At 42.1% G+C, this 25,408-nt stretch overlaps 1 protein-coding gene across 9 annotated transcripts in view; it reads right to left on the reverse strand.

The window, feature by feature from the left end:
• HIVEP2 (HIVEP zinc finger 2) overlaps nucleotides 1-25,408 on the reverse strand; it is a 136,891-nt gene that overhangs the window by 68,678 nt on the left and 42,805 nt on the right. For 4 of the 9 annotated variants that reach the window (XM_059841872.1, XM_059841865.1, XM_059841870.1 and 1 more), the window contains exon 3: nucleotides 6,738-6,799. The exons of 3 other annotated variants lie outside the window; for them this stretch is intronic. The gene's annotated coding sequence lies outside the window, so the exon portion shown is untranslated. Of the gene's footprint in view, nucleotides 1-5,565; nucleotides 5,628-6,733; nucleotides 6,800-25,408 lie in introns of all 9 variants that reach the window. 2 more of the 9 variants (XM_059841867.1, XM_059841868.1) reach the window with 2 other exon arrangements.

Consider the following 25,408-nt stretch of genomic DNA (forward strand, 5'->3'; position numbering starts at 1 on the left):
TGAAGCATAATGACTGTGCTCATTATAGGGTTATTATGAGTTCTGAGATGAAGAGCTGTCAATAATTTAATTTTCTCCATATAAGGTAAAACACTGTCTGTTGAAAAGGGAATCCCAGTTATATCTGCTTGAAACATTAATTCCAGTAATACACAGGTTAAGAGCAGTAACCACAGGTCTCCCTCCAGCAAGACATGCAAGCCTGTAACTCAGGGGGTGTGTGGGACAAGGAAAAGGGATGCTGCAACCTCAGCTGCTGGACCTGGCCTTAGAGTACAATCCTCTTCATCCTTGTACTGAAGAAGATGGTACACAATCCTACAATGTTTATGGCCAAACAGATTCAATGTTTTTTGTATAAAACATATAATACCTATACAAAGTAAATCTTATGATAGTTCAGTCTAGCCCTTTTTGGTCATTTTTGCTGTCAATTCAGTTCAGCCTATTAAAGACTGCGAAAAAATGGTCTTCAGTGGGGATTTATACTCCAACCACATAATCTCAAGTTGTTTCAGAAAAAGAGCTATTGACCTGGTTCTTCAGTTTTCAGGTAAGTGAGGTCCAGCTTTCAGAGGCTGCCCTTATGTTGTGATTAGGTTTTCCAACGACTTCCTATTTAATATATGGCAAGATAAACTGATACTGTGCACTTAGGTTCCAAATGTGTTAAATCAATTTGATAATGACAGGGCAAGTGGGTAAGTCTCTACCTGTCCATTTATACAGTAGGGGGTGTTTTGGTCATCTTTTCTTTTAAAGACCTGTGATCTAAAGGCCTTTTGAAGGCCCCATCTCTAGTGAGCCAGCTTTTGTTGCTACAAGTTCTTGCAGTAAAAAAGCATAGGTGTTCCTTCCCAAGGATTCCACTGTACCCCCTACCATCAATATCCAATTGAGTTGCAAAGCATACTTTGGATTCTGTCAAACCCCTTACTGGGGCTTGTCCTGGTTTGTTACTGATGTTTGCCTGCATTGGAATTCCCAAGAACCAGCTGGGCTTTGTTCAGTGCAGGCCGATGGATCAGCAGGAGATCATGGACTGCTGCAGTGCTCGCAGCAGCTGCCTCTGCCTGCTCAGTCTCTCTCTCCCCTAAAGCCTGCAGTCTACTTCAGTGCAGCCAGGGCTTAGGGCCTGGGCTGATGGATTAGACCCCCTGCCATCTAAAAGAGAGGTTTCAATGACTGATGTTCAGGTTGTAAAGGTCACTGAGGATGAAATTAAAATCTTGGGAACAACATGGAATGCAGGCAAGTTTACTTCAGTGTGTGTGTTACCAGAGTTTTTAATTTTTTAACAAACTAGCAAAAGAGAAGAAATCCTGACTTTAGGGCTTCTGCTCCATCTAGTTCATCTCCCTGCTCCAGGCAGTTAATCTATTGCAGCAAAGTACAAACCAGCCATAGTGAGACAGCCCTGTTTCACAAGCTCACTAATAAAATGCACTTCCATTTCTTAGGCTCAGCCCACAGTCTGCCACCTTCCAGAGCCTCCTCCTGACCCCAGCCCAGCAGGGTGAGCCAGCATTTCATGCCCTCCACTGTCAGACAAGTGACACAGATTTGCAGCTGGAGGTGAGAGAACAGCTGCAAAGAAAGTACAAACCTTGTCACGTCCACGCTGTCCCTACATATCCCTGCCCTCTCCTAGTGGCACTCACAGCCTGCCTGCCCTTTTGGGCTCAGCCCCTACTTCCAGCGGCCCCCAAGGCACTGGGACCAGGACAGGCTCCACTCCCTGCCCTGAGATGCTGAGGAGTGATGACCAAGAGTCTGCTCCTGCACAATCCTCCCCAAACCATAACTCTAAGTGTATCTTCAATTCTACTCATGTATTTATAGGCCCTTGCATGGGGACAAATTATGCTTTCAAAAATATTACAGGAAAATGCTGCAAGTGGTTGTCATAAAAAAAACCCATCATAATTTCATTAAAAATTAACAAAAAGAAAGCATTAGTGTTGTCCTGCCAACTGGGGGTTGAGGGGTATCTCACATTATTAAATTGAGAAGGCCAGCAATGGAAAGCCTTTTTAGATTGGTGTTTCCATTCCTTCCTCTTTTGCTTGGATCAAAAGTCCTGCATAATTAATACTGTAGTACTTAATAAATGCTTATGAACCTACTACCTCTCTGCTTTTTCCATTTAATTAGGTGATTGACTTCAGGCATACTATAAATTATAATGACAATTTAATTACTTTTTTAATGTGCACACTTAAAAGATTTATAAACAGAAATAGGGTAATACAGTGCACTCAGAATTAGAAATACCATGAACTGGAGAACAGCACAAAGTAATGACATCTAAAGTATCTCCTCAGTGACTGAGCAGCTGCAGTGACTGGGAGGTAGGGTATTTAAAGTGTCTGGTACAAGTACAGAAAACTGTATATTTCTGTCCGGATGCCCACCTACATAGCTTTTAACTTTTCCTTTCCAGCATTTGGGCATCCCACTTGACTTCATTGCAGAAACAGAAAGGAGTTCCAAGGACAAGTCAGGCCTGGTTACTGAAGTGTCTCTTAGGTCAAGCATTCACAAGAAGTGGAAGACTCCTTCTTTTCTTTTAAACAAATCATAAAACTTCTGCATCACTTCATCATAACACAGTCATTGTTAAAATTTGCAGGGGGCCAAAATCTCTAACAATATTCCAGCTGACACAGGCAAACTGCCAAAGAGCATGGATTCCATCATCTCATGAACAGACCCTTCCTAGTCAGTATGCAGAAATGTCTGAGAAAATTTCCCACCACATCCTACAAGAATCCAAGTTAATTCTTCTGATATTGTTGTTATGCCATCTAGGACTCATTCTCCTGTCACTTACAGAAATGTAAAAGCTAAGAGGATTGCATATATAACAAATCAAGTAAGAATCAGATCCTTCAAACTAGTGCTCAAAAAAAAGTGCTAAACTAAAAATTATGTTTTTAAATTTAAATAGTTTAAGATAATAAAAGATCAGTTAACCTACTAAGTTAGCTTACCTAAATGTCCAGACATTTCCAAGCCCTGGTTGGTCATTACAAAGAAAGCTATATTTTCTACAAGTTACCTATCACCAACAGAGAGATGATAGCATTTGTTTTAAATCATGCAGTATGCTACACTGGTGAAAATTTCTCACATAAAAAAGTCATTAAAATTTGGTCTAGAGGAGACGCTTTCCCATCTGGGAGCTGAATCTGGTTTGGTGTGACTATTCCTGTCTGTTAATTTAGCAGTACAAAGTATAACTCTACATACTTAGCATACTTAGTGGGAATGCTGGCATCTCTGTAACCAGAAATGCTTACAGAGAGAAAAAAAAAAAAAAAAGACTGGGCAATTCACAGTGTGCTAGAAAAACTATGGGCAATTCCATTTTTTAAGCATCATCTATCAACAGTGTTGAACAGTCAAAAGGGGAATAAATTTGAATGCATTGCCAAGGCAAATGCTGTGAAAATTGTATCTGCTTCTCCTTTTCAGTACAGAAAAAAATATCCCAGACGCTCATCTCATTTGAGCCCAGTAGAAGCTGAGTGGAAAGCGGATCAATCCCACAGCTTCATTGTGGCTGCCTGTCCACCTTGGCCAGCACAGAGCAGGACCAGAAAAGGCACAGGTAAAAGGAAAAAGACCAGGAGGCTGAGCAGTGTGGTGAATCACAGGGAGCCGCTTTGTCTGCAGCTTCCGTTCTCTGAGGAACTGTGCAGGGCTGAAACAATGGCTCTCCTATGGAGATGCATCTCATCTACCTCGTCTGCAGCCAGTGATGAATGACGGGTCAAGAGGGCAGCAGACTTTGGGTGCACAACCCTTAAATACTTTATCAAAGATGGCAAAAGGCCATGTGCTTCAATAACACAGCAAATACTTCCTTTTGCTATATAGCAGACAAATTCCTTCCTCTCTGCTGGCTCAATCTGAAGCTTTTTGGTTCACAGCTCAGAGTGTGTGCAAGTTTTACATTCACAAAACATACACGTAAAAAAGCTTCAGTTTTATTCCTGAGACCATTCAACTGTAAACATTCTCACAGAAATGGAAAGTCAGTCCTTTCTGTGCTGAAATCCTATGCTTTCAAAAATACGTAATTCTAAGGATTTGTGGGGCTTATAGACGATAAAAGAAGGCACGTTTTAGTTATTTTTAAAAGGGAAACTGAACAGCAAGAATTGAAAAAATTCTAAAACTGTAACTCATCCAACTCAGGGGCTTCCTGAAAGAAAAATATACTGATTTGATAGAAATGAAAAGTTCAATAAAATATAATTTTTTCCCTGGTTTAAATGAAGATAAATGAAAATAATAGGCCTTGTGATATAACAAGATACTTCAATACTAAAGTTTGAGAGTATATTACTACTCGATGAGTTGGAATACCTTCATGATATAAAAATATGCAAAATAAAACTGAAGCAACATTTTAAATGTTCTGAAGTAAGATGTCTTACTGTGTAAGAGTTGTCAAGGTTTTGTCCCAGTTAGACGAGAGGTAAAGTATTTCAGAACCTACTGCCATCCAAATTTTCTTTCAACCACTTTTGTCTTCTGTTCCTCCTTAGCTGTTTCATTGTTTTTTTATTCCTCTAGGTATCTTTAAAATTTCATCTAACTGCTCTGAATTTGACAACAAAACTCAATGTTCCAACAGGACAGAAAGCTGTGGGCTCATGTTTGGTTTCTAAAGGAAGTGGCAGAAAGCAATCTAGGAAAAAAACTCCAAATCAGCTGTGATCATTTCAGCTCCCTTATGAAAAGCATCAACGACAGAAGAAGCCCGCTTGGGTGCCCGCCCAGCACCAGAAGCCAAGGTAACCCTGTAACTTTGGGATCGTTGTTTAATGGCAACAACACTTAGTACTGCATCATAACTTTCATCATAATTTTGGAGGCTTTGAGGAGTTGGTTGACACCAAAACACCAATGTGAGCAGTGTTACGTGGGCAGTGTGAGCTGTGCCATCCCACCACCCGTCCTGCAGCAGCACGGGAAACCTGAGCCTTTTACCTCCAGACACGTTAGGGCAGAAGAAATGGGGGTTTTCCCTCCCAAAGATCTCACATCATTTTACACTACTGCAATGAATTTGCATAATTTCAATCAAATAATGTATTACAAATCTCACCAAAGATTTTGAATTTAAACATTTCAGAACTGAGCAAAATAAATGGTCCTTATGCTCAGAAAATGGAAGGTCTTGGAGTGGAGGTATCTGAACTTCCTTGTAGCCCTGCTGAACCGATTACAAGCAGGCCTGACATCTCTACTTCAGTCAAGTGAAAATTTCAGATTAAAAAATGAATTATTTTAATTGATAGCCATAATGTGTACTGAAAAGCTTCTAAAACAGTAATAGCTTTTACACATCCACTGCTGCCCAGAAAGCAAATCAGCACAGAAGTAACTCACCCTCTGAGTATTTTCATTCCTTTTTCAGAGTGTGAAACTAAGATTGCCACCAAACTGCATCACCTTTTTAATGCATTTTCCATCCAAACTGAGAGACACTTGAGGAACCACAGTGATGTCCCAGAGAAAACACATTCAATATAGTGTTTTTGCTACACCCACCTTCAGTTCATGGCCCAGCACTCTGCTCCCATTTAGTCATCCAGGTGAGGAGAAGCTGACAGCTGGGGGAGGGAAGAGATTGGGAGCCATATGGAGCTACAGTCAATTTTTGGTATGTATTTGTGAATAGATACAAAAGAGATAAATGCTGGCATGCATAAATTCATATTTTATTAATACATATTTTGGTACTTATAGTCAGAGTAATTTTTTCCAAAATCGGCTTTTAAAAAGGAACAGCAGTTTAAAGAAAATTCCAATCCCGACTTATTTCTTGCCACAAATCTAGGATCCCAATGGCACGAAGCAGGAGGCAGAATCCCACTCAACAGGGTTCACCTCATGATGCCAAAAGGGAAAGTGATGCAAATAACCAAGAACCCAAGAGAGAGATTCTCCAGGTCACTGCCCAAGACAAGCTCCCCAGGAATGGGGATGCTCGAGCAGGGGTGGGCAACCAGCTTTGGCACAAGGAGGCACTGAGGGTCCACATCCACATCTGAGCTCACACAGAGGGCAAGGAAAGCTGATGGTTTTGCCTGCAGCATCTTGTAACAAAGGTTATCAAAATTACAAGATTCACTAGATTGGCTGCCTGTAATTGCTGCACCAACAAATGTTCAGTTTCACTTCTCAGACTTATTCAAATAATCCAGCCCCCATGGGCCTGCAAACCTGAGCTGCAAGTCTGAATATGGAAGGGGATTTATTAAAAGACTGCTGGTTCATTTGACCATGACAGAATGCTAAAAAATGAAGAAGTAATGAAACACACAGAACATTTCTGAGCCCCAGATTATGTTTGGCCTGGATCCAGTGGACACGTTTGATATCTACTGGCTGTCCTATTACAGACTGTTATCTCCCCAAACTTTGATCTAAGGCCACCGCAAGAGCAGAGGAGCAAAAGTATCTGTGAGAGTCACTTATTCCATTAGTCAGAAATCAAAAATCAAAAGAGCCACTTGAAACACTAACAGAATGCAAAAATTCATCACTTCCTTCAGAGAAGGGCAAAAGACCTTATTTGTAATTGTTGATTGGAACATGTGCCATGGCAGAAAATTTCTGGACTCTATTACCAGCTCTTAAATAGTTCTGCGGCTGGACTCCAGCAAATGGTTTGAATTTTTTATGCTTTTTCAAAATTGTAATAAAAAACACATACCCACCTCACAGCACAGAGGCTTCATCAATGTTCCTAACTCACTCTCAGCTTCTTAAGTAGACAGTCCTGCAAAAGTGCAGAGCACCATTATTTAGATTTGATTTGTTTTTGTGTTTTTTTTTTTTTTTTTTAAATAATCCTGTCTATTACTTTGTTGGGTTTTTTAACAAGTATTTTTCAGGTAGGAACAATTTTGGATGCAAAATCAGCATCTCTGCCTGGAGACTAGCCTCAGGCTTCAGCTTCATGCATATGTGTACATCATATTCCTACATCTTCCACAAAACAGAAAGTGAGTCTGTGAACAGGTCAGTAGGACAGAAGCCAAGCAATGTACATCTAAATCTGAGTGCAGAACAAACAAAAAAAAAAGGGGTATTTTTAAGAACAAAACTCTGTCCTAAGAACTTAGCTTCTTCATGGTCACACAGTCTGGGTGCAATGTGTAAAAAATGGCTTTCTGAGGCACTGTGGTGTCTTCTGAATCACTGCCATTACCCGAGAAAACCCCAGGAAGTGGTTTGGATGAGAAGCTGGACCCAGCTTGCGTAGGTATCAGCTGATGTCAGAATACACACAGCACAAAGCCCTAACAATATGGACATTGTGAAACCAGGAATAACCTTCTCTTATCTCCTGCAGTTGGGGAAATCATTTCTAACCCAGTGACTACAGAGCTTAGCAATAAGTCAAACAGTTAATTATTCACTATGCTTCCTAATTATCTCCATTCCAGGCCAAATCTTTGTATGCCCATAAAAACACGAAGATCTCCAGTGAGGGAAACAACAGCATGAGCTTTTGGACCTCCTTCTGCAAAGCAATTCGTTTTTCCATAAACAGTTACTATTAAGCAAGGACAAAGCAACAAACCAGACAGCCATCTGTGTAAACCAATTTAAAAGGATGGTGACCTCATAACATTTTTCAAACTAACGCTCTCCATTTAACTTCTGCCACCCCGTCCTGCCCCAGCAGATGCTGGGTTCGAGCAGGTCCTGGGGTGAGCGCGGTGCTTTTGCTTCAGGGAAAGCCGGTGCTTTAAAGCCACAGTGATTTCAAACCCTGTGAAAAGAGCATGTCAATGAAAATACCTCGGCATATATGGAAGCAGGGTAACCTTAGTGGCTGCCCACGCTCCCAGAGGGTGTTGCCACAAAGGTCTGTGCTATGTTTGCCAGCTGAGCTTCCTAGAGGTATGAGGTCAAGCGAGCACAAAGGTTCAGGCCACTGATGGTAACACAATCCCTGCTGAACTGTGTTCTTTCTTACGACCCAGAGAGAAGCCAGGACAAGCACAGATGGCAACCACATTAGAAAAGAAGGCAAACTTGATAGCCTTAGAGCAAAACTTATGGATCCACATACAGCACGGCTATCCTGTGTGTACCCAGGATGGCCACAGCATCCCCAGCTCATTCTGCCTGTTTAGATTTGTATCCAATGAAGTGTCAGGCAAAATATGCAAAATAAAATACCAAGCAGAACACCTAAAAAGAAGTGCAAGTAATAAACACCCAAGGACGTGTCTTGCACAAGGTCACTTCCAGAACTGTCCTTTATTCCATTTGCTAAAGTCAGGCAAAGCCACACAAGAGCTGAGAGCAGAGTGCATCAGATGATGGTGACATCACACCATTGGTAGCACAACAGAAAGAAGTGCACAAACTCATTTACAAGGGCATGTGGACTGCAAACATTTCAGCATCAGAGAAGGTAACTGAAAAAACATATACTCTGTATAGTCTCTTTATATTTCCAAACATCAGAAAAACAAAACGGCATGTAAACTGTATTTCAAGTGTTGGAAGAGGTGTGTGCTTCTCCATTATATAAAGATGATGTTTCTAATCTACGTAATGCACACACGGTAAAAATTACTTTCCACAATGCCAAGGCTTGTTACATGGACTCTTTTTTCTTTAACCTGCATTTTCAAAGAGTCATTACTTTACTGCCACAGCGCCTGATGTTTGTGTGCCTGGTATTTGTGTTTGCTTTAAAATAATGGCTGTGAGGTGAAGGTAACTTGCCCTTCTGACCCAGTGCGTAATTGTACGACTGTTTGTGCAGTAATAACCCATGGTACACATAAAGTGACAGTTCTCTAATTGGCAATTGCTGAACACAAGGGCACCCTCTGCAAACACAGTGGCTTTTTTTATTGGCAACCTCTTTAATTATTTCACTCTTCTAACACAGAATCTCCTTTCTGTCATTAGAGAAGAACAAAACGTTCCTCTCCACAGCCACAGTAATACTATATATTTCTTAATACGTATCACTGAATACTATTAAAGTTTAGCCTTAAAAGACAGAGTAGTATTAACAGCTGTCCTGGGAATTTGTTCCAGAAAACGGAACACTTCTGACCTTTGAGTCTATGTTTCAGTGCCTTTTTGAGATGCTTCAGAACAAAAGTTCAAGTGGCATCTCCTTTCAGTTTGTCTCATCTTGTTGCATGTTAAAAGTGAGGACAGAAATCCAAGAGTAGCCTGGCTGGTGCTGATTTCTCTTGCCTTCAGTTCTGCCATGTCAGCTGATGCTGGCACATGCAGCATATTTCTCTGCTTCCCTTGGTTTTGTCTTTCCTTGGTCGCTGCTTTGAGTCCCTACCCAGCCATCTCCACAGCTCTCCTGTCACTGCCATGTTACGTAAAAACTCAGAAATGGCTTAGGAAACATTTAAATCTGTGCTATCTTGGCAAGCAGCTAATCCTTGAAGCAAATGCTACTTACACAACAGAGTGCCTGCATTTCCTACCCTGTCTTGGAGATGTCATGCCTCATCTCCTAAGGCTGGAAGAAATACGCAGCGCTTCATAAAATAGCTCTGACTTTCCATTTCTACTATATAAGCATCTTGTTATCTGTTTTTATAGGGAGGGAAAATGGGAAAGGGAATTCCTGGAAGAGATTACAATTGTCAAACTGGCTTTTGATATCTGTTAAACAGCTGAAGCATTAATTTTTTGGCGGCACTGTTAAAAGCCTATGAGAGCTTCCTGACTGAAGTGGAGGAAATAGTACATTTAGTTCAACTACAAGCTGTACTTTTTAAAAAATCCATATGAAAACAGACTCATTATTCATTTTTCTGTTAATATGTGGTTTTGCCCTGCAGTTTCAGTAATATTTTTTGTAAGACCTGGCAGTCTCAAAAAAGAACTATAACTTAGAGCTAATGTTTTAATAAACTCTTGTTTATACTATAGTCAAACCAGAACAAACAAAATACAGCTACAAATGACGTTTTTATAGGAAGTCAAGAAAAAGATTCATGTGTCTGAATATTTTAGTTACAGTGTGGTAGGCATGACTATTATTTCCTGTAAAGCCAAATTGTATCTTTAAGGAACTGGAAGAAGGCTACCATGGGAATAGAGCATGGAAATGACTTGGGCCTCTAAAGAGCAGCTGGATAAAAATACCTTACAATTTAATGCAAAACTCCCATCAAGTATTCCGAGAATTTTACAATGGAGCAATGGCAAGATATGGCCATGAGAAATGTTTGGAGTCTTCAAAATACCACCATGCTGGATTACTGCACATGCCGCCCTCTGTGGTAAAACTGACAAAAAATTTCACCAAGAAGGCTCGCAGTGAGATAGGGAAGAAAATGACCATTTTTAAAAAGTGATCTTAGAATCCCAGAAATTAGATCAAAAATGAAATGATCAAGTCTATTAGATCATATTGTATCTAAGAAAGAAAAATCTATATAGTATATTTTTCAGCATTTTGTCCAGTTCACTTTTTAGTTGCTCAGACTAATCAGGTCCTCTAGTTTCTATCAAGAGAACAGACTTCCACCAAAATGATTTTTTTTTCTTAGTAGTTAAATTAATGCTCCTTTTGCTCATTTGCATCATTTTACTACTTCATACCTCTTTGAGACATTCCATTCTAGGTGATCTTGTTTCTGATACCACTGTGATATCTAATTTAATAGAAATCAAGGTAAAAAATGCTAAACTAAAAAGAGCAACTGACCTTCTGATATGCAGCCTTGCTCTCTCTGTGAGCAAGCTTCCGCCTGCATGAGACCTGAGCTCCTGGTCAAGAGTCAAGAGGGTGGAAAATCACTACCTCGCTTCGAAAGACAGGCTGTATTTCATCAGTGCATGGCTCTGAGCTTTATGGAGAATGGAGAGCTAACAGCAAAGCAGCCTCAAAAGGCTCCTGTATTCTTTAGTCAATGTGATGCTCCATGATTTGGTTAGACTGAGAAAATTTGGTTACTGTCACTTTTCCCTGCATATTAGTGAAAGGAGATTTAATGGGTTTTCTGTTTCTTAGTTGTAATAACCCCAGTTCCCAAATTGCAGACTTCCAGATTAGGATGTCTGGCTGGCCTATGTATTAAGAAATATAATTCCTTGAAAGAGAGAAAGGAGTTTCACACTGCAGATTGTCATCCTACCTCCCAAGCAAGGGACAGAAGATGTCATGACCTCATGGACTGACTTTGTATCTCCTCTGTCCCTGAACAAAGATGGTCCCAAGCAGCACACAGAGCAATCCCCAAACATTCATTCACTTCACAACCCAAAAGGATAAATAAGTGTGCAAGAAGAAAAGAGAATCCATACATGAGAATGTTGGAATAAGTTTGTGAAAACAAAATGACTACCTGTTAAGGAATTTGATTTTTTAACTTAGTTGTTATTATTTTTAACTAGCAGGGTAGCAACTGGAATTTGTACTTGAGAAAGACTGATTGAGTTTTTGGAAAACTCCTCGATGCTAAAGGCCTGGCTGCAGAGGGACAAAGTCATGTCATGAAACTACAGACACTTGGCAAACTCCTCAGCAGTCTTGAATAAGTACCTTGTACTGCCCTTGTGTTATTAGCTATTGCAGTATCATGTAAATCCTTCATGACAGTGCCATTTTTGAAGGGCCGCTGTACCGTCAGGTGCTCTGACATTATCAATGCTCCTGGGGATGTCAGTGTGTGGTACCTCTTCCTTGCCTCCTTCACAGCAAGTTTCCAAGCCAGGATCTGACTCAGAAAAAATGTAACTTGGCTTAGAAAGAAGCTTCTTCCCTCACTGTCTCCTTGGAGCACAGGACCTCTGTATCCAGGATAACCCTGTCCATCAGCCACTGCTGTCTCAGGCTGCACGCCTGGCTTTTCAACTGAGAACAGCGGCTGGTAGGGAGTGCTGGTGGCTGCAAGCAGATGGACAGGGATGCTGGGCTGAGTCACTGGAAGCTCACCATTGTTGAGCTGTCTGAGGTCCTGCAGGATAAATGCTCACTTTGTGACACTAAAGAGAAATACTTCCAAGAGCAAAAATCTCTAGAAGAACTACTGCTCCGTAGACATAGGAAACGAGACCAAGAAAACACTTTGCCAAAGTTTACAGGAGTTGGTGCCAAACTACTGACATAAAGGAGGTACCTTCCTGTCTGCCACAGTACACAGCCTTCACCTGCAGTATATTCCTTCTCTCTTCTGCCCACATGCCAACAAAGAGGTGGATTTCATTCAAATGAACTGTTTGATGGCAGGGTGACATTTATAAATCTATGAAATTACTGACAACCTAGTCCTGGATCTCCAACAATCTTATTAAAGTTGCTGGCCACTTGCAGGGAGGACTAAGCTGATGACTAAAGGTCTCAGGACCAAGGTTATCAGGCACAGAACACACAGGAAGAGCTCAAGTGCATCTCACTCCATTCACTCACATTACTGTATACACTAATATCAAAAAGATGGAAAGCTCTTCATTCGCTGGACCGAGTGGATTGAAAAAATTATATTCACAAAAATGAAGTAACTTTTTTCACTGTTCCAACTTTCTTTACACTGTATTTTTCTTGTATTATTTCTTCTTCTTCACTTTTGTTACTCTATCACTATAAGTATGAGAAATGTTTATGAGTAACTCCTTATTTTTCCCTACAGAAAAGTAATGCCTAAATGAAGTGATGGCTAACTTTTATTTCTTCCACGATACCCAAAGGAGCAAAACCCATAACATACCAATGAAACTATATAAGCTATTGCTCACACAAACTGACCAAAACTGCAGTTTCCAAGCATCTGGGAATTGGTTCACTGATTTCAACTGGACTTTAGGGAAACACAAAGATCACCTTGAGAGATAAAGTATTTATGGCTATAATAGATGATTTTGAATGAACACAAACAAAATATACCATGTCCCCTGAAAATGTCAAATCACACTTTGCCTCATATTTCAGAGTATTTTTACAACCTCTATACAACTCTAATAATGTATATTTACATGTGTTTAGGATTTCACTAATGAATGAGCAGCACTGCCTGCTCCATACAGTCACTCTTCAAACAAAATAGTGCTATCAAAACGGTGGGCCATGGCAAGGTGAGCATTCTAATTTTTTTCTCATCTTTCTATCCCAGAGCACCTCTTTACACTCAAGAGTATTTAAGCTCTGAGAGTACTTTGTGTAAAAATGATACAAGACTATTAAATACCAACTCATGACCCTCAGCAAATACCCAACGCTACATCAGCTGTACAGAGTGTACAGTCAGATTTAACAGGTGGGAGAGGTGGAAGAGAAAAGAATTGCATTTAATCTTAAAACAGATTTCAGAATGAAGCCCCAGTATTCCTGTGTCAGATTCAGTCTCCGTTTTTGCCTCCCAGGTATGGTAATTACAGTCCTGTGCCCACTGGGAACTAGTTGCACATTGAAACACCAACACAGTTTGCTGGAGGAGGGGGAGCTTTGCTGATGGAGATATTACAAGATGCAGCAGTGAATACACTGCCTTTCGGTGAATGTGCAGCATCCCTTGCTCACAACACTTAATTATTTTAACTAAACAGATGACTATCTGGTTAGCCACTGTGCAGGGAGACTTTCAAGATTTTGAAGGCAGACATTGAATAAATGAAGGCTCTTCTGGAAAAACAAGGCTTTAGCTACTGCAGTTATCATTCCTCAATTCACGCTGTGCCAGCAGAACCTGGTGCCTGCACTTAGTCACTGAAGGCAACAGGGCGTAGGCATACAGACCCAGGCATCCACGGGGCGTGACATCTCTGCAGGGTCAGCACCTAAATTAAGTTTGTCCCCAGCGCGACATCTCTGTCAGAGCACACAGGGAGGTACCTACACACCCTGCCACATGCCAGTTTGGAATTCATCCCTCTGCCTTGGCCTCAGTGCCAAGCATCAGGAAACGGCAGGCAACTTGCCAACACTTTTTCTTAGAAAACGGCAACCCTTTCTGGAAATGTTCTGAAGGTTTGAAGAGTCTTTCTGGAAAGGTGGTAATGCTGAGCTTTTGCACAAATACTGTAAATGAAAGCTACCCCAAAATACTATCACTATCCTAAAACATGATACCCCTAAAAATGGGGGCAAATGAGGTCAATATTAGCCAAAAGATTTAACTGTGGAGCCAGGCAATTTGATTCCTAGAAAGCTGAGGTAAATGACACATATAGTAGCATCAACCAGTTAGCAAGCTTTACATTTGCAAAGCACACCCTAGGAAAATCCAGTGATTTTTAATGCAAATGACTCAAGATTCATCAAAAAATTTTGTGCTCAACCTTTTACAGATTTTGAATTATATAACCAGCTTGTTATGAATCCCAAAATGTTACTGAAGCGACTGGAAAAAAATAAACCCAAAAATAAAAGAAGAGTATACTTGGAAATCACAGTTCAATGAAGACCTTTCCATTCCCTCCTCTCCCTCTCTTGACTTTCCAAGCTTCTTTTTAATTCCTGCTTCTCTTCCTGCTGTTTCTGCTGAATGCAATTCTTGACCAGCACTCAATTAGCCAGAGCAGATGAGGAAATTTACTTCAGCCCCAGTGCATGTGTTGGACCAGGCACCTGTATGAAAGGAGCAGAGAGGTACACACAGCCTGTATTGCCCAGAGCAAGAGCACCCACGCCATGGCAGCGCACACCTGTAAGCACTGTGTCAACAAAGGCACAGACAGGGGTTAACTGGCTTCTGCAGGAAGCCTGGTTTCATTCATTAACCACGACCTCTGGGCTAGTACATGCGGAGGAGGGAGCACACAGGCGAGTTCAAACAAAGCTGCTGTTTTCCCTCTGAAACTTTTCAAGTCTCAGAATCTCGCACAAAACCAGCTCTGCTGTCACCTGAATGGAAAACAATAGCAGGCGCTCAAATAAGTAAGACCCGCGTGAGAGTTTGCAAGCCCGGCCTGTGCGGAAGGCCACCTGCCAACAGGAAGAAGTGGTGAGAAGGAATTTGGATCCAGCTGCTATCCTCCCTCAGCCAAACAATGCCATATGATAAACAGCATTAAGGATTTTTTTTAATCCTCAATCACACTGGGAGCATCTATATCTGTCATTTTTACTCCCTGGTTACCAGGAGAAAGGCTTGAGAGATTTCTGTGCACAAGTTCACAGACAGCCAATCTCTTGTTTCCTATCACAGCTTTATCAAAGGAATTGAGACAAGAAGAACGGGAGGGAAAGAAGAAGAAATGACAAAGTGCCTCGCCGTAGGGCTGACTCAAGCTGCTAAATTCATCACAGGTAACACAGAAAATCTTGTAGCTGTCTTGCAGCCCCATTTCGCATGTCAGGCAGAAAGGCAGAGTGGACACAGAAAGAGGAGATAACTCAGTATCTGCAGTCCTTATTTCCTTGAAATGAAGTACTGAACACCAGGAAACGAACTACAACCGTGTGCTTAGTGGGTCACTGTGGCAGGTGCAACTTAACCTTAAGACCACGTAGCCTACTGCACCTTCAGACTTAGCCCAGGCAGCACCTGGGTGAAGCATGCCAATAAATCCACTCTCCGCTGATGGTAATAAAAAGGGTTAAAAAAACCAACCCGACTGCAGCTGAAAATTCCACAGCGTTTCCCTCCACAGCGCTGCGAACTGCGCGTCTCCCTGGTTTCAAACGAACGGCAAAACTGCCCTAAAGATCAGCCAGCTAAACACATGGCAGGGCCAGTGCCACCGGCGGGCACGGATGGCTGGAGAGCCGGGAGAGCTGGAGCATCACGGCCGCGCGGCGATCCTCCGGTGCGGCCGCTTCCCGGCGTCCGGGGACGCGCCACTCGCGGCGGCGCCGGATTCACCGCCTGGCAGCCGAGGAACCCCCCTCTCCTTCCTCCCCGCCCCAGCCCCCGGTGAACACCCAGGATCTGGGCACTACCTGCGTTTATCAGCAGAGCCATCCCGTGTCTTCAGTCATTCAAGGAATTTAACAGCCTGGAAATTCCTGTTGTCCATTATTTGAGGTCACAGATAAAAGCTAAACAGCAGCCGTGACTCCCATCAATCATAAGTCACTCACTGATAGAGCGTATGGTAGGAGACCTACTGATGTAAGCTAGTCACCAGAGAAAATACCCACTGATGACGCATATCCAGGCACAAAAATAGTTACAGGGCCCCCAAAGGGATTATTCAACAGCCTACATTTAGATATTCCTTCAAGAGACCCGCAGTCAATTTGCTGCTATTAGATGGCTGGGGAACATTGAAGTTTAAGTTTCCTCAGCAGACATAACCACAAATAGCTGGTTTAAATAAGCTACTGCAATTACAAGCTGTTTTGTAAATTTTAACACTGCATTATAGCGATTAAGTCTAAACAGAACTGGCTAAAAAATGCTGTATAGCCTTTGCTGTCAATATTTACCAATCCCTCCTGCATATTAGCCAGCAATGAAAAGAACAATTTAAAATTCATTCACAAATGTTTAAACTAAGCCCCTCGTGCTAGCCTAGAGGAATGTTTCTTTATCATAAAAAACCAAAACAATATATGCAAAATGGTATGGGATATTTTGGTGCTGCTTAAATGCTATCTGGATCAACTTTTGCCTCTAATTTTTATCCTTCTTTGGTATTTGGCTCTGTACTGCACAAAAATACCCAAATAGTTAATCTTTCTTGCACAAATGAAAACCATGTAAAGGTAAGTTATTGCAACATGCAAAACCACGTACCGTGCCCCCGCTTTGAGCAGGGGCTAGAAAGAGGATCCCCAGAAATCCCTTTGAGCCTAAATTATTCTGCAATTCTGTGCAGCTGGATTTTTTGGCATTAAAAACATAATCCTCTAAATTAACCAATCAACTGATAATCCTACAATACTCCTGCCCCCTTCAACAGTTTCAGGATCTTTCTCATGCCCAGACAACAGCAAAACTTACGAGGCTGTAGCTGAGCCTGCTAACACCGCTGAACACGAAACACTGACTGTGCATTTTTGGCAATATTAGAATCTTTATTTTTTTTAATATTTGATTTTAACATCCAACCCTCCTTTTTGAAAGCAATTTTAGTGCTTAGGAGTCTAAAGTTTACTGAATTTTTATTGCACATTTAGACTCTAAATATAGGAAAATATTTTATGGCTCTGATGCCTATTTTATTGACATACTTTTGGAAAGCATTACCTAGCCAAACCAACACTCAAGGTTTTACAGTGTTTATGCAGTAAAGCAGGAGAAGGAATTGTCTCAGGCTATGAACTTCTACCTCACTTTCTTCATCTGTGATAACATTATTAAAAATAACACCAAAAATTATTTTTAGCACAACTGTTTCGTAAAGCCCTCATGTTTCTCTCATGCATCCATATGCTGCCAGTCCACATGGCCTAATTTAACGGCCCTAAGAAGAAATATTGGTGCCCTCTAGCTGATTTTCCTCACCAATTTCCTGCAGACACCGAGCAGCAGTCTCTCTTTCCTCCTGACATTCCTGGGTCTTTCACTGGTGCCCCCAAAATGCAGTGCCCTGGAATAAAACAAGCCACTTCCTACAGAAGATGCAGGAATCAAAACACTCAAATCCCTTAGTGCTCTCAACTGTAGGAGCTCTTTAAATAGCATAAATGCTGTGAAAAACAGGGGAGGTCTGAGTTCAATACCACCTTACCAAGAACAGGTGAAGCACCTAAATATACTTTGTAGCAAGTCTGCACATTCCATGGGGAAATACAGCCTGCAGTTTTGCATGGAACACAGGAAGCCCCCTCACCCATTAAGTAATTCTGCAATTCCTCTCTATCAGGAAAAAAGCTTCAAAAAGCTGGTAAGTCTTTCATTGTGTTCTGCCACACGTTCTGAAGTTAGCTGGTGATGGATCAGACAATTTCACAGCTCAGAGCCCAGGGCCTCCCTTTTGCCTTCCTTGGCGAGCAGGGAGAGCTTTCCTCTCCTTTCACTCTGATGTCTGTCAAGGGGACAGACTCCCCGTTCCACCCTCCCTGTTCCCATCCCCTCTGCCTCCAGCCCCTCTCCTGGAGGCTGCATCAGGTACCACTGGGGTACAGGGCCTCACCACCTTATAGCTGCATGTCCCTGTCCAGCAGGGACCCAGCTGGAGCACAGCTCCAAAGCTGGAAAAGCCACGAGGCAGGGATGCTAACACATACTTTGAACACCATCTCCAGTGTGACAGGTGACGTCAACAAAACAGTGTCCAAATCCCAAAGAGGAGATCTCTCCTGGCTGGAGGAAAACCCCTGCTGAGGAAGAGCTGTCTCAGGAAATGCTGAGCCTGTGGTGGCAGGCAGCTGCCTGGCAGCTGCTGGAACAGCTCTTTGGCACCTCCGAGTGAGTGCATCTGCTCTAAGCCACACCAGCGGCCACTGGCTGCACAAAGGATGCAAGAGAACAGGAGTCTGTGTGGAAAGCAGGGTTAAAGCTCTGTTCTCTTCCTCCTTGTCCAGCTAAAAGAGGCCGAGGTTGGCTGGAGCTGGCTGTCTCTGTGCATTTAATTAAAGCCATAAACCTCTGTGGAGAACTCTGGATGGCCCTATTAACCATTAATCAAATTAAACATAGAAGGGAGATCAGGATCTGAAGCTCAAAATAAATACTGTGAGACAGACTAACTTTTAGGGCTGCATTCATAATCCTCAGAAGGTCTGTTTAAACCTTGATTGGGAAAAAGGAAGCTGCAGCATACACTGTGTACTTCTGTGTTTGAACAGCAGTCGTAAAGCAGAAACTGCTCAAATATGTGGGAAGCATCACTAATCCTGCAACTTCCAGCTACCTTTGGAAAGTTAACTTTCCATGTGCCACCTGCCTTTGGAAGACCGAATGGGTTAATCACAGTGGTCAGGCATTTTGGAAGGGTCCTAGGGCTCCATTTCTCATACACCTCTAGGAAAAGGATGCTACAGACTCAATCAGTACTCATTAAGTGGTTGTAATCCAAATCTCTACATCAATTAAAAGATGAAGAGCTTATTTGAACATGGAACAGTCAAGACCCTTTGATCACATAAAAGAGGCTTTTTACGCCATTTGGAAAGTGAAATTTTTGGCACAGTTCATTTTTCAGCTTGCTTGGGTTTGGTTTTTTTGGTTGGTTGGTTGGTTGGTTGGTTTTGTTTGTTTGTTTGTTTTTTTCCAACCAGCTGTGACATGGGAGATCTAGAACAAGGCTGGTTGGTGCAATTTCTTTTCTGGAAGGCAACAGACTTTTCAAAAGCCTGATTTCTTGAAACATAAAAGAATGCAGCAAACCCTTGAAGAGAATAGGTACAGATGTGGTAATGTGACAGAAGGGCAGTGAAGGTGGTATCTCTGGGATAAAATGAGATATGGTGCAAAAATTAGGACCTGGCAGGAGCAGCTTTTGCCTTTTCCAGTAGTAAAAACATACAGAGAAAATACAGAGAAAATATAATGAAAACAGGTGAAGGACAGAACAGGAATCATTATTACAGTGGTAACTAAGTATACCCATTTAAGAAAGTCCTAAAGAGTGTCAAGATGTCCTGTTATCACAAAACTTCATTATAGTTTTAAAAAGGCTGTGTTTGAAGTAGGAAGCTGATGAATTATCTCTTACTGGCCCAGGAGTGTCCAATTTTGAATATACATTAATGTAGTGTAGGAATATTGTTTATGAAAAGAGATTATGATATTTCCAAACACAGTAAGAGAACACCTCACATTAGCAAATTTCTATTTGAAATTTCTATGATTTTTGAAACAAGGGGCAGTATTAGAAAATATTGGATCACTGAGGATGGGATAGTTTGGTGGATTTAGTCCCTTTATCATACAAGATTAGATAAACCACTGATGTCAGAAACATAAATATAGTTCATGCTATTATCAGTCTGTCTGCCCATCAATGTCTTAGGGCCTTTCTCTCACTGCTAGCATTGGTAAAACAGGTAATATTGATTATAATTGAAAAAAAAATTAAAATATTACAGAAGCACAGGCTTCTGAGACTACACACTGATTTTTCTTTATTTGGAAGCAGGACTCTTTTACCTCCCCTTGCATTTAAGTATCCCTGAAGAAATCTAGGATGAGTAACAATGGATGATGGTGGTGGGACTTGTGCTTATTTTAGATATTTAACAAAAAACCAACATTTTTATCTGTGGAAATAAGTACACTTGAAGTTAATATTAACACTACCTTTGATATAGTCTAAGCTAGACACATTGGTAGCATAGCTAACAGTAAATTACAGAGTTTATATCAAAGTTCTAAAGTAAATCAAACCATAAAACTAAAGAAAGCTATTGCCTGAGCACCTGAAACCAGGTTTTCTTGAAATAAGAAACTAGTATTTGATAACAATAGCCTTGTCTGTGTACAACTCCATTCCAAGATAATAACTAAAAATACTTTAAGATCTATTCTTTACCAAAATTCCTTTAAAGTATTTCTAGAATATGGTGATGAAAAGCAACACTAGTCTCTGGTTTGTTCACATCATATGTATGCCACCTGACTTGAAGGGACCAAATAACATCAATCATCAAAACATGACAGATTTTTTCTATATATTATTCTACAGTGACTGCACTGGTGGATAAGGAAAGAGAAACTGATGTCATTGTCTGGCCTTCTTTAAGGTCTCTGATCCAGTCTCACACAGCATCTCTGTCTCTCTGCATTGGGGAGATAAGGATTTGACAGCTGGACCATTTGATAGAAAGGGAACTGGCTGGATGGCCATACCCAGAGAGTTGCAGTCAACCTCTCAGTGTCCAAATGGATCTGCATCAAGTAGTGTTCCTCATGGAACCTTATTGGGACTAAACCTGCTCAATGTCTTAGTTAATGACACAGTGGAATTGAGTACACCCTTAGCAAGCTGGCAGGGGACACCAAGCTCAGTGGTGCAACTGATAAACTTGGTGGAAGGGATGCCCTCTCTAGGGACCTTAACAAGCTTGAGAAGTGGGCCAGTGTGAACCTCATTAAATACAACATGGCCAAGGCCAAGGACCTGCACGTGGGTTGGGGCAACCCCCAGTATCAGGATGGACAGGGAATGAATGGTTTGAGAGCAGCCCTGTGGAGGACTTGCAGGCACTGTGTGGTGGGTTGACTTGACAGGACACTAAGAGCCTACCACAGCTGCTCTGTCACTCCCTTCCTCAAATGGACAGGGGAGAAAAACCACAACAGAAGAGATAAAGATGGAGGAGATCACTCACCACTCACCATTACAAACAAAGCAGACTCGATGTGGGCAAAGAAGTCCAATTTCTTGCCAAAAAAACCACAGAGTAGAATAATGAAAAATAAAACCAAGCCTTAAAAAAATTTCCTCTCACCCTTCCCTTCTTGCCAAGCTTAACTTCACTCCAGACTTCCTCTACCTCCTCTCTGCCAGTAGTGCAGGGGAATGGGGAATGAGGTTGTGTTCACTGCCGCTCCTTCCTCCTCAGGAGGAGGACTCCTCACACTCATTTCCCTGCTCCAATGTGGGGTCCCTCCCATGAGAGGGAGCACAAGTATCCCATGGGGTCACAGCCTCTTTAGGCATCCCCGTGCTCCGGTGTGGGGTCCTCCATGGGCTGCAGATGGGTATCTGATCCACAGGGGACCTCCATGGGCTGCAGGGACACAGCTGCCTCACCATGGTCTGCATGCCCAGAATCAGTGCTCTGGAACCTGCAGCACCTCCTGCCCCTCCTTCTTCACAGGCCTTGGTATCTGCAGGGCTGTTGCTCTCACATGTTCTCACCCTGCTCTTCTCTGGATGAAATTGCTGTTGTGCAGCAACTTTTTTTTCCTTCTTAAATCTGTTATTCCAGAGGTGCCACCTCTGTTGCTGATGGGCCCAGCTTGACCAGCAGCACGTCCATCTAGGAGCCAGCTGACATTGGCTCCAGTAAACACACGGGAAGCTTCCAGCAGCTTCTCACAGAAGCCACAGCTGTAGTTCCTTGCTACCAAAATCTTGCTACACAAACCCAATACACTGTTAGATGAAAAATTAGATATGACCCAGCAATGTGCACTTGCAGCACAAAAAGGCAACTGCATCCTGAGCTGCATCAAAAGCAGTGTGGCCAGCAGGTCAAAGGACATAATTCTGTCCCTTTCCTGGGCTCCTGTGAGACCCCACCTGGATAGCATATGCATCTCTGGTGACAACGACAGGTCAAACACAGACCTGCTGGAGTGGATCCAGAAAGGACCACAAAGATGATTAGAGAGCTGGAGCACCTCTCCTGTGAAGCCAGGCTGTGAGACTTGGGGGAATTCAGCCTGATGAACAAGGAGAAAGCTCTGGGGAGACCTTACAGCAGCCTTCCAGTACCTACAGGGGACCTGTAAGAGAGGACTTCTTACCAGGGCCTGAGGTGATAGGACAAGGGGCAAGAGTTTTGAACTGAAAGAGGGTAAGTTTAGATTAGATATAGAGAAGAAATTCTTTATTGTGAGCATGGTGAAGCACAAGAATAGCTTTCCCAGAGAAGATGTGGATGCCCCATCCCTGGAAGGATTCAAGCCTATGGCAGGGGGCTAGATAATCTTTAAAGGTCCCTTTCAACCCAAACCATTGTGTGACTCTGCAATTCCAGTGCACAGAATTAAGAGTACCTCAGAGATACTGTAAAGCAAAAATAAAGACAGTGACTGCAAAGAGACTATTCTGAAATTACATTTATTTCAGTTTGATGTTTGATTGCAAATCAGTAAAAACAATCTTCATCCACAGGTACTGCCAATAAAAAAATAATTCAGAATGTATACCCCTTTCTAACCCCATCTGGAAAAGGGAACACAGAGAGAGTGACTAGGGATATCACCAAAACTGGGGAGTGGGAAAGGGCAGCATAGGAAACTCCACTGTCTTCACTTTCTCCATCCCTGAGCACTGTGAGATGTGTAAGATCACATTTAAGTGTTAACAACCTCACATGCACACGAGCTGACCTGCCCTTGAGGATGAAGTTTCATGCTTCAGTGAGGTCAGTCCAGTGGTAAGCTGCCACCCAAGAGGGGAGGATGCCACTTTGCTTCTTCCTCTCAATGCCAGCTGTGTGCTCCTGCCAGCTCTAGAGTTTGCCTGTGCCCATGGGGAGCCAATCCAAGGTGCTGACCCATCAGAAATCCCAGGCTATCCAACAGCTCACTGCTCGCCCAGCTGCCCAAACCAGCCCAGTGTGAGCTGCAGAGGGCAGGTAGCAGGAGCAGCCCCTCTGGGACAGGACACCACAGCCAGGACAGTGGGAAACCTTTCCTCGTCTCCAACCACCTGCCCACTCGCTTCCAGCTTTGGCAGCACTGGAGAATCCAGGCCAAGGAAATGAAAAGCTGACCTCTCAAAGTTGAGAGGCACTTCAGACATTGATGCAGACAACTCCAGCAGGGTCCATCAGAGAGCCAGTAGGGCCTTGAAGGAACTGCAGGGGGAAGAAAGGAGAATGTACAAACCACTCCATACAAAGGAGAGAGACCCAGCTTGGCTGCAGCCCCCTGGCTGGTCCCTGTCACCAGTGCCTGCCAAAAGGGAAGCTCACCCCAGAAGGTGTACTGAGCTCTGCATTGATTTGCTTACTAGGCCCATTGAAACCCAAGTGTGCCTGATGTTCCAGAAATGCCCATTTGTGATATTTTTCAAAACCTTGTCCATTGTTCTCCCTTTGTGGCAAACTGCACAGATTAAATCCGTGAGTGGTTTCCTCTAAAAGAGGTGGTTTCTTTTCTTCTTGTGAGGTTTTTTCATATTGCTCAACAATCAAGGAAAGAACGCAAGGATCAAACTCATAAAGCATTCTTAAAAATACGATTTATTGAAAAAAAATACAATTACCAAATCACATTACTTCATCTTTTATATTTCTTAACACAGAAAAAAAGAATGACATCTCATAGAGACTCTTCAGGGATTTCTCCTCAAAAGACAGTTTCGCTTGTTAGTTATACCCAAATTCCTCTCTTCCTGGACCACCAGCTCTTATCTCTCATCTCTGGAATATGTTAAACTATGAAAAAAGCATTATCTTGCCAACTTGGCACAAGAAGAGGGGAGATATCTCTCCTTGCTCTTATGGGAATGCCTACTGAAATGAAAGTTGTTGGGTTGCCCCAGCTTACGTACTGGTTATTATGACTCTTCTCTTACTGACATCTCCTTTTCCTATGAAAAGTTCAAAAGTTCAGTTAGCAACAATCTGATGTCTTAGCTTGCTACACAAGCCTCTGGGTTATTTAATCAAGAAATTAGATTTCTACAATGCATAGCAGTACACTCACCACAGTCAGACTAGGAACTGTTGCTAATTAACAAAAATGCCAACACACAATTATTTATTATATTAATTAATGAAAGCATATATAAGCAGCCTATCTGTAAGAAGTTAGATGCAATCTCTACCAGACTTCCTGCTGCTGTGCTGCCAGTTTCTCGGTGCAACTGTGGCCATTCTAATTAAATAAATAATTTACCCTGGAAGATTTCATTGAGTGCCAGACACAAGCACCAGGGCTGGGTGAAAATAAATCACTGTCGGCAGCATGCCAGTACTCGTTCCTAGAATCTATGGAAAACGGCTACTTCCCTACAGCAAACATTTTGCATAACCATTCTGCACAGCTTAATTGATCTCTGCAATAGCATGATAGTAAAACCTCCTCCATTTCCATGTATTTTAAGACAGTACCTAATTTTCTTTTTATTTCATTCTCTTCACATTTGCTGGCTTTTTGCATCAGTTGTGCACCTCCTGGTACAGAATCATCTTTTTAAAATTTATTTATTATTCCTTAATACCAACTCTTGGTATGATGCTGACCCAAATCCATCCTTTCAAGTCAACATGTTAATGCTCTATCACCATCCCCTGCTTTAATTTCTACCATACTCCTATCAAACTCAAGTTACTTCCTTCTCTACCAATGTCCTCTAATCATAAACTCATAAACCCTGCTTTTATTGTTTATTATTTACTGTGCTACACTACTATTTAGACATTTTCATAACCACAGAAAAAATTAGGAAAATTCCCACTTTGTGCTGTGATGTCAATCTACTTTAAAACCTATTGCAAGATACCACAACAAATATTATGGTGTGACTTCAATACCTGACAGCAGTGTAAACATCAGCAAGTTTTCCTGGGTAATCACAGGCATCTCAATTATCCAGATACTGTCTCAGCAAAAGGGCAGCCTGACTTACCGTACGGTCAATGACTTTCTATGCATTAGTAATTTTAGAAAACCTAGACAGGAAAAAGAGTCCTTGGTTGCTCCTTCACAGAAAATTTCTCCATACATTTTTGTGGCAAATTTATTGTTCCTGTTCAGAAGAGTTCAGGCATTCTGGGGGGGTCTGTGCTCACCACTGCCTGCCCTGCACACCAGATCCAAAAGGTGAGCTCCTGGTCTCTCTGCCAGGTCAGGTTTCAGTTGCTATTCCCCAGTCT

Source organism: Haemorhous mexicanus, chromosome 3, assembly GCF_027477595.1.
Source record: "Haemorhous mexicanus isolate bHaeMex1 chromosome 3, bHaeMex1.pri, whole genome shotgun sequence".
Taxonomy (NCBI): domain Eukaryota; kingdom Metazoa; phylum Chordata; class Aves; order Passeriformes; family Fringillidae; genus Haemorhous; species Haemorhous mexicanus.